Genomic DNA, 8,514 nt, shown 5'->3' on the forward strand with positions numbered 1-8,514 from the left:
GCGATATTTTCTTCAGTTCGCACTCTACGTAAGCGTGTTGTTGGTTTGATGTCCAATAATGTAAATTTGGTTCTAAACTTAGTCACAATAGCTCAGCATATCCATATTGGTGAATGTCTTTTTCCCGATGTGGCGGTCTAAATGCTCCCACAAATATTCAATAGGATCTAAGTCCGGTGACTAAGAAGGATGATCCAATGTCTTAAGAGTACGACAAAGCAGCCATTATTTTACTATTTTTGTCCTGTGCTTGTGATCATTATCTTGTTGAAAGATCCAAGATGCCTGCGAGTCTAATTTCTGCATACTGGTTAGTAAATTATTTTGTAAAATATTGAGATTCGTTTTGTTCATGATACTTTCAATAAAAACCAAATTGCCAACTCCGCTTGCCGCCACACATCCCCACACTATCATAGAATCCGAATCGTGTTTAACTGTGGTTATCAAATTTTGGTCGTGTTTAACTGTGGTTATCACTATTTTTGGTTCTCCAGACTTTAACCAGTTTTTTCTCCCCAAATGCCTCGAACTTACTTTCATCGCTAAACAGGACATTATTCCAGAAAGGAGCATCCCGATTTTCGGTTTTTTTTTTGCATAATCAAAACGTTTTTTTTTTATTAACTGTCGATATTAGCGCTTTTTTCGTCTCCCATGTAACCAATTTGCGTGCAACGCTCAACGTATTGTACTGGTACTTACGTATCTGATGCAGTTGAAACTTCTTGTGATATTTTGAGCGCACTTTTAACCCTCCGATGTTCGGTGCCTTATGATGCGGTAAGTGCATCATAAGGGTCTGGCCAGACCCATACAAATAATGTAAGCAATACGGTTTTAAAAATAATTTTATTTATTTATTTGAACGGATTAGTATTAATTACGAAAGGCAATTGGGTTTACAACTATATAGTTGCATGGAATGTTCATTAAGACATATGGGACGATTACATTTGCTGCAGTTATAACGAGTTTTATGTCGCTTTTTCGAAGAAGAAGCAGCACAATGGTATCACGATGACCGTGTTGAAGCAACTTGAGCATATGATTGTTGCTGTGCTGCATCTGATGTCGATGGACAAGATTATGGTACCTAAAAGTAGCGAAATAATTTATTTTAAATTAGTAAATATGAATACATGCATGCACATATCTTTATACGCGGAGATATATGTAGGTGTGTATATAATTCATACTCACCTTGATATTGAAAAGATTCATTGCTTGTCTTATATGAGCAAACCTCCATACTAATGGGTTAGTCGCCCGTTTCGTCATATGTGGGATAACTAGCTGCCGTGCCAATTCAATGATAAATGAGCGCCTCTTATCACTCTGCTTTGCATAATTACTGGCTTTTTCGGCTTTGCGATATACGAGCACAGAGCGATATTATTATTGTGATAACAAAATAAAGTGCTTTTAACATCACGCTTCGGGTTAAGTAATTCATGCGGAATGAAGGTCTTATTTTTTCTTACGGTACCGACGAAAGCCACTCTACGATCCATCAACATTTCTGCCAAGTTGTATGTTGAAAAAAAATTGTCGGCATAAACAGGCCTACCGCTGTCCATATAATTTTCCATCAATTTCATGACGACCCGTTCACCTTGATTCGTTTCTCGCTGGCCACCTGGTGGTTTTCCGGTATAAATTATACCTTTCAAAGGGTAGTTTGAAACAGAGTCACAAATCCACCACACTTTCATGCCATATTTTGCCGGCTTACTCGGAATATATTGGGTCAATCGAGTGCGCCCACGATATGGAAATAACTGTTCATCGACGGTTACATGACAATCCGGAGTGTATGCTTTCTCTAAATTGGCCATCAGCATGAGCCATACATCGTCCTGGGCAGCAGATTTGCTTTGCTTCAACCTCTCAGCACGAGTACCACTGTTATCGAAACGGATGAAAGTAGTTAAGCTCTTGAACCGATTCAATGACACAGTGGCCTTATAAATTGGCATATTGTAACTGGCCCACAATTTTTTCGCTGGCTGAGAATTCGAGTGGAATACACCAGCAATAAGTAGCATCCCAAAAAAAGCACACATTTCGTCTTCGTTAGTCATTACCCAAGAACGATGTTTATTACTGGGATGCTTTTCATTCCATAGACGAAACGCTTCAACGGCTTTTCTGTTGGTTTTCCGCACAATGATACTTACGATTTCAGGAGACAGCAATAGCTTGAAAAGAGCTTTATGACTCGGTGACGATCCTCGTAGTGGCCCTTTACGAGTAAAAGTTGTAACATTGTGACAACGAGGCCTTCCAGGTGGTGGAGGATTTGAATTCCACATCTTACCATCTTTCGACCTGTATATAAGGCCCTGGCTAATAGATGTGCTGCATGATTCCATTGTGGTTGAAGCCTGAAGGGCAATCGCTTCTCTATATAAATCCTCAATATCATCATGGTTTTTATCAAGAACAGCTTCTAACTCGATTTTCTGTTCTAAATTTGATGCTTCACCGAAGTCATCTTCATCTGGAAAATATTCATCATCTTCTAGGTCGCCACTTGTTTCAAATGGATCGGACTCCTGTCCCATAATTTCTTCAATTTGCGCCTGAAGTCGCTGACGTTCTTCCGGACTCACATTTGCTGCACTTAGCTTACGAAGCAAACGCGTCATCACATCAACTTCATCCATATTTACTTGTTCCATTTTATTTAATAAAACACTAATTAAAAAACACGTGTTCACTTTAATTTTCAAATGTCAACTAAAAAATTATCTTTGCCGCTGCCTCCACTAACAGTTTAGTCGTTTGCATCTAATGGTTAACCAATTTACATGAGAAGCTTATATGGGTCTGCACAGACCCATGTGAGCTTAATTGACGAAATTAGTTTAAAATTATTATTTTTACAACAAATATAGCAAAAATCTTAATTTTGCAACTTCATTGTGTTTAGCACACTACATTTTAGGAAGTCATGGACTAAGAAGCCTCAGATATTAAAAATAAAAGATCTACATACATTTAAAGATCGAATGGGTCTGGCCAGACCCATATGAACATCGGAGGGTTAAAGGGATTTTTCTTCACATCACGCGCTATAGGCCTTACTCATTTAAAACTTTTGGCCGCTCACAGTATATCTTGAAGTTACAAGAAAAAAACCAGTTCTGGATACTGGATGTCTCAACTCTATCGAATGGTGATACCAGTGTTGACCTTTTAAATGGAGTACCCATCCATGAGGTTCAGTTAACACCATTCGGCCATCCCGAAGCCGGGACGCAATAATTCGACTTTAAAACAACAACTCCCCTGGAGTACTCGCTGAGTTCTGAGTTTGCAAGAGATTTTTAACAGCTATTAAAAAGAAGGATTTTTAATCCAGCAAAGCTCTACTCAATACTGCTATATTATTGAAAGCCAATATGAGCGAACAGATTATTGGCAAAGCTTCGATTATGAAATTGCAATCACAGATTACAACTTTGTCAAGTTTTGGAAAAGTTTCTTTACAAAATAGTCGACATCCTCTATATATTCGTCGACTTGGAAGTAAGTTTCCGTCCTTTCTTAGACAAAGTTTCGAATTATTTAAACAATTATATAATACATTGGAAGCTTCAACTTTACTTCATCTTTCGGGCATCGTACGGATTCCTTTGACGAAAAAATCGAGTTTTTTTGGCTTCACCCAATTCTTGAGCCAGTTTGCGATGCTCTCGTAAGAAGTGAATCGCTCTCCAATAAGGGCTGCCTGCATTGAACGTAACAGATGATAATCCGAAGGTGCAATGGCTGGGAAATACGGCAAGTGGGGCAAGATTTCCCAATTCAGTCCCTCTAAATATTTCTGGACCGATTTAGCAACGTGTGGCCTGGCTATGTCATGCAGCAAAATCTGTTTGTCATGGCTACCGTCCCATTTCGGTCGCTTTTCTTTGAGAGCTCGATTTAAACGCATTAGCTGCAGTCGGTAACGATCGCCAGTGATGGTTTCAGATGGCTTAAAGAGTTCATAATAGATGACACCCTTCCGATCCCACCAGATCCACAACATAAGCTTTGAAGCATGCATATTTTTTTTCACTCTCGATGGACCTGGTTCACCTGGCAGGCTCCTACCTTTGCGACGCTTAGAGTTATCATACTAGAACCATCTTTCATCGCCAGTGACTTTCTTTCATCCAGAAGCATCTCACACGTCACCAAACGTCTCTCGATATCCCTCTCCTTCAATTGAAGTGGCACCCAGTTTCCCAGTTACCTGATTTCTGGGCCATTCCCATCGCGTGCAAACGTTTATCGATGGTTGATCTATCAACAGCCAACTCGTTAGACAAATCATCAAGGGTTCGAGGTTCGACATGCGTATTCATCCAATAATTGTTCTGGTTGAGTATTTTCGAGTTTCTTCGGTGCTCCTTCGCGATCTTTATAGCTCACGTCGAAATTGCCACCTTGGGAGCGTCGAAACCACTCTTTACAAGTTGTATTTGATGGAGCGTGATTACCGTAAATATTGCTTAATGTATGACACGTTTCAGCTGCACTTTGTTTTAGAAGCTAATAATGAAGCATGATTTTCCACTAATACTGCTTTTCGGGACGAACGTAGACATATTTGGCGTCAGATAAAGAAGGATCTTTACGCTTCAAACGAATGTCAACTACTGCGATCGAGGCCTAACATATACACCTTCAAACCAACAGTATATTACTAGAGCAAACACAAAAATAATATCAGCGGCGACACCTCTTTTACGAGGACGCAAACTTACTTCCATACCCAAGAAATATAAATAAATAAAAATAATAGCGTAGTACACATAACATAAGTGAAACTTTCAAGGCAGACAAAGAAAGAGTGAGAGACCCAAGAGACAATGAGAGAGAAAGAGAGAAAGAATATATATCTAAATAAATTCACAACATTTGCAGAGAATACAAATAGACTAAATTTACAAAAATATGTTGCTCTCTTTCGCTCTACTAAAGAAATATGGTGTTAGTGTTGTACGTTATCGCGTCACCCTCTTTCTCTCTCTGTTATATTTTAACGCCTTGTATATAATATATACGTGGTTCTCTCTTTCTCCTACAATACGAGTAACATCGTACGACTTAGACTAGAGCCTGAGCGTAAGAGTGGGGAAAACACGAAGGACCGCACAGAAGGGAGACGTGGAAAGCATAAAGTGTGTCTATGATATACATATATAAGATATAGCTCTCTCTCTCTCCTTTTGCTCTACGGAACCAAATTGCCCAAAACGTTGCATGGCCTTGAAATTTTACTCTCCATTCTCACTCGTCCATCGACGCCTAAGAAGTTTCACTTCAATATAAAAATTAAGATTCTTTCAAGTCTCACTATTTTTACTCAATGTACGATGATCAGGAATTATATGTCAAAAACAACAACACAGGTAAAATCCACTGAACAGTCGATTTATGAATGCCTAACTGTTGAGAACGCTGATATATCGCCATTGAAGGTTGTTCAGTGACATTTGGCGATAGAGCAGCAATATGGTATTCTCAACAGAATGTCCAGTTGTTGGTCTGCTTTGAAATTTTTTCACCTAGCGTGAATTGTTGACGCATTCAGATGATTATTTCTACCAAAAAAGTCACGAAGTTTGCGATATGTTTCTCTCAAAGATCTACCATTTTCATAAAAAATCTGAACAATTTTCCCCTGCAGCTTTCGGAAGATGCCGCCAGAAGGTCTAGAATCAGAGAATGTTTAGAAGGATTTTATATACTTAGCAGCCAACGCCAATACCATCAGCAACTCCAGCCTTGGAATCAAGCAAAAGAAAACAAAAGCGCCTGCGAACGCATTGAATTAATCAAAGTTCCAAAATAGCTCGCTTTATGTGATACAACAACTTTCACAACTTTGAAAAAACCGGAGAAATAACCAATGAATTTTTTTGATTTTAGCCCAACCCAACCCAATCCAACCAAACCGGCTGTGCACCCCCCAGTGAAGAATGCAGAGAGTCCTGCACTAGACTTTACAAACAATTCAAGGCCTAGCAAATTCATAATATAGTGCTTTAAATAATATATTTTAACATAAATAAATTTAAAAATGCATTTGTGTACGTTTGATTATCTGCATTTACAAATACAATACCGGTATGCGCAATTATACAGATGAGGTAATGTTTTCTCAGGTGTACAAGCACACAGCAGGCATGCAACATCCAAAACAAGCGAACTGAATGCGCTAAAATCGAGCGACCTGGAGAAGGCAGACAATAAAAAATTAACGCAATGAATTTTATTGTGTCGCACTGAACAATAACAGCAACTGCTGCACTATAACATCAATAACAATATCAACATCAAATAACAGCGGCGGCAGGCAGCAGTGGCAACGTCAACAATAACAACAACAATAAAAGATATAAATACTGATTTTAGTTGGGGAACAGTGTTGCCATTGAAAAGAAATACAATTTGAAATACTAAAAGTAAACAAAGTTTAATATTTAGGGCAGCAATGGCGGTTATTTGAATAACTAAGTGAAGGGATTTATTCAGAGACTGTTGAAGGATTTTAGAATTTTCAATATATACAGGGTTTTGCAATAAGAGGTGTTATTTTGATATTCAAAGAAAAATGCTATTTTTTAATATAAACGATCGGACGGATAAAGAGGAAGATATGCCGTAAATAGTAGAGAATATCATCAGGCAAATGATCACCACGACCACGCTTATAGGACAATATGCTTTTCATGAAACTTTCCATAACTGAACTGCAAAGTGGCTGTCCTATATCCTCGATGGCCTCACGATTTCCATCTTTGAGGTCCTGAATTGACCCAGGGCTGTTGGCGTAGAGCTTCTCTTTCACGTGACGCCAAAGAAAAAAGTCACAAGGTGTTAAATCACAAGATCTCGGTGGCCAATTCAGATCATCTCTTCGAGAGATCACACGGTCCGGAAACTTTTCCCGTAAAAGATCAATTGTTTCGTTGCTTGTGTGGCACGTAACGCCCTCTTGTTGAAAATAAACGTTATTCAGATCAATACCATCCAATTCCGACCATAAAAATCGTTAATCATCTCTGGATAGCGCAATCCATTCATCTATGACACCTGTTACTTCGGTAGGACCCAGAACCGCATCCATGAAATGGCCCGATACTATTCACCGTCGTCTGGGTCCACCATATTTTAAGCCATTAATTTTTTAATGTTCCTAATTAGAATTTTGGACAGTATAAAATCTTTAAAATGAGCTGCTCGAGCACCAATTATGAAGTGAATGCTCTGTTTCCTAGGGCATGTCTGGACGTAAATTTGTTTTTCAATTCTTCTTGCGCTGATTTTACATGGCCGTGTGACATCTTAGTCAACCACAAATCGTTTTTTTTTTCCGTAGTAATTATTAAACTATTTTACATTTAGCTTAACCTCTTCAGGGACATCGGCACATATGTGTACGTTTAGGTTTTTTTTATTTTAGTTATTTCAAGAGAAAAGAAGTAAAACTTTATTAGAGAATATTTCACTACAGAATCCCTCAACTAAGCAAAAACAAATCGATAAGTATAACGGAACGGACATCGGAATATTCTGCTTTATTCATGGTGCTTTTTTAGCATTGCAACGATAACTTCTTGTGCGTAAAGGGTTTCCATTTATTCAAAAACTATCATATTATTACTTCCCAAATAAAATATCAGGTAAGTAAAATGTAATCCCTTTCAATGATTGTATAAGTTTAGAAATCGTATTATAAGTCGCATTTTATAGCCAATTATAAACGTACACATATGTGTACAGTTATCGGTTGAAGTAGTATTTCTTGTGAAAATCTTTTCGAGTAACATTTCTCTCGGAATCGTGATTATGTTTGTGAAAGTCTATTATTAACAATAAATTCTTGTTCTGATGGATTCAATTTTATACCCAGGTTACAATGAAGGTAAAAAGAGGATACAATAAAGAGCAAATCATTGTGTAAAGACAATATAATGTTAGCTCAGATGTTGAAGAGTTAGAAGCAGATTTGACGATTGAGCCCCAGAACCCAGAAATACCTTTTATAAATGGGGAAGACTGTCCCGACTCCGATGGAAGTATTTATTTTCGCAACTCCAGAAAACGTAGACGTATTTTAGAAAGTGGGACTAGTGACGGGGAAGACCGATTCCCGAAAATCTGGCCAAAACTCAAAAAATTAAGTAATTGATTCAAAATTTCTTACTCGGGTGTTGTCGGGGTCGCTGATTACGAATTTGATCTCAAAATTTTGAAAGTCCACCCCCTTCCACCCCTATTGGCCACCCCCTCACGTGAAATAGCGTATATTCAAGAACATAATCAAGATGCATGTAAATTTATATGTTTTCGGGGTCGCAAGGTAGCAAGTGGTAGCAGCTGAATCTTGTTTTATTCAGTAACCATTAGTTTTTTGAGTAACCTTTAATAGGTTTCAAAGCAGCATATGACGGCGTTGTATTACTATACAGTTTGAAAACTCAAATTTTATAAAAAAAATTGCAAAAAATG

The 8,514-nt window shown here is 38.1% G+C and overlaps 1 pseudogene; it reads right to left on the reverse strand.

Moving 5' to 3' along the window:
- Positions 1–800: 800 nt before the first annotated feature.
- LOC129236152 (uncharacterized) lies at positions 801–2,567 on the reverse strand (annotated as a pseudogene).
- Positions 2,568–8,514: the final 5,947 nt, after the last annotated feature.

Source organism: Anastrepha obliqua, chromosome 1 (genome assembly GCF_027943255.1).
Source record: "Anastrepha obliqua isolate idAnaObli1 chromosome 1, idAnaObli1_1.0, whole genome shotgun sequence".
Taxonomy (NCBI): domain Eukaryota; kingdom Metazoa; phylum Arthropoda; class Insecta; order Diptera; family Tephritidae; genus Anastrepha; species Anastrepha obliqua.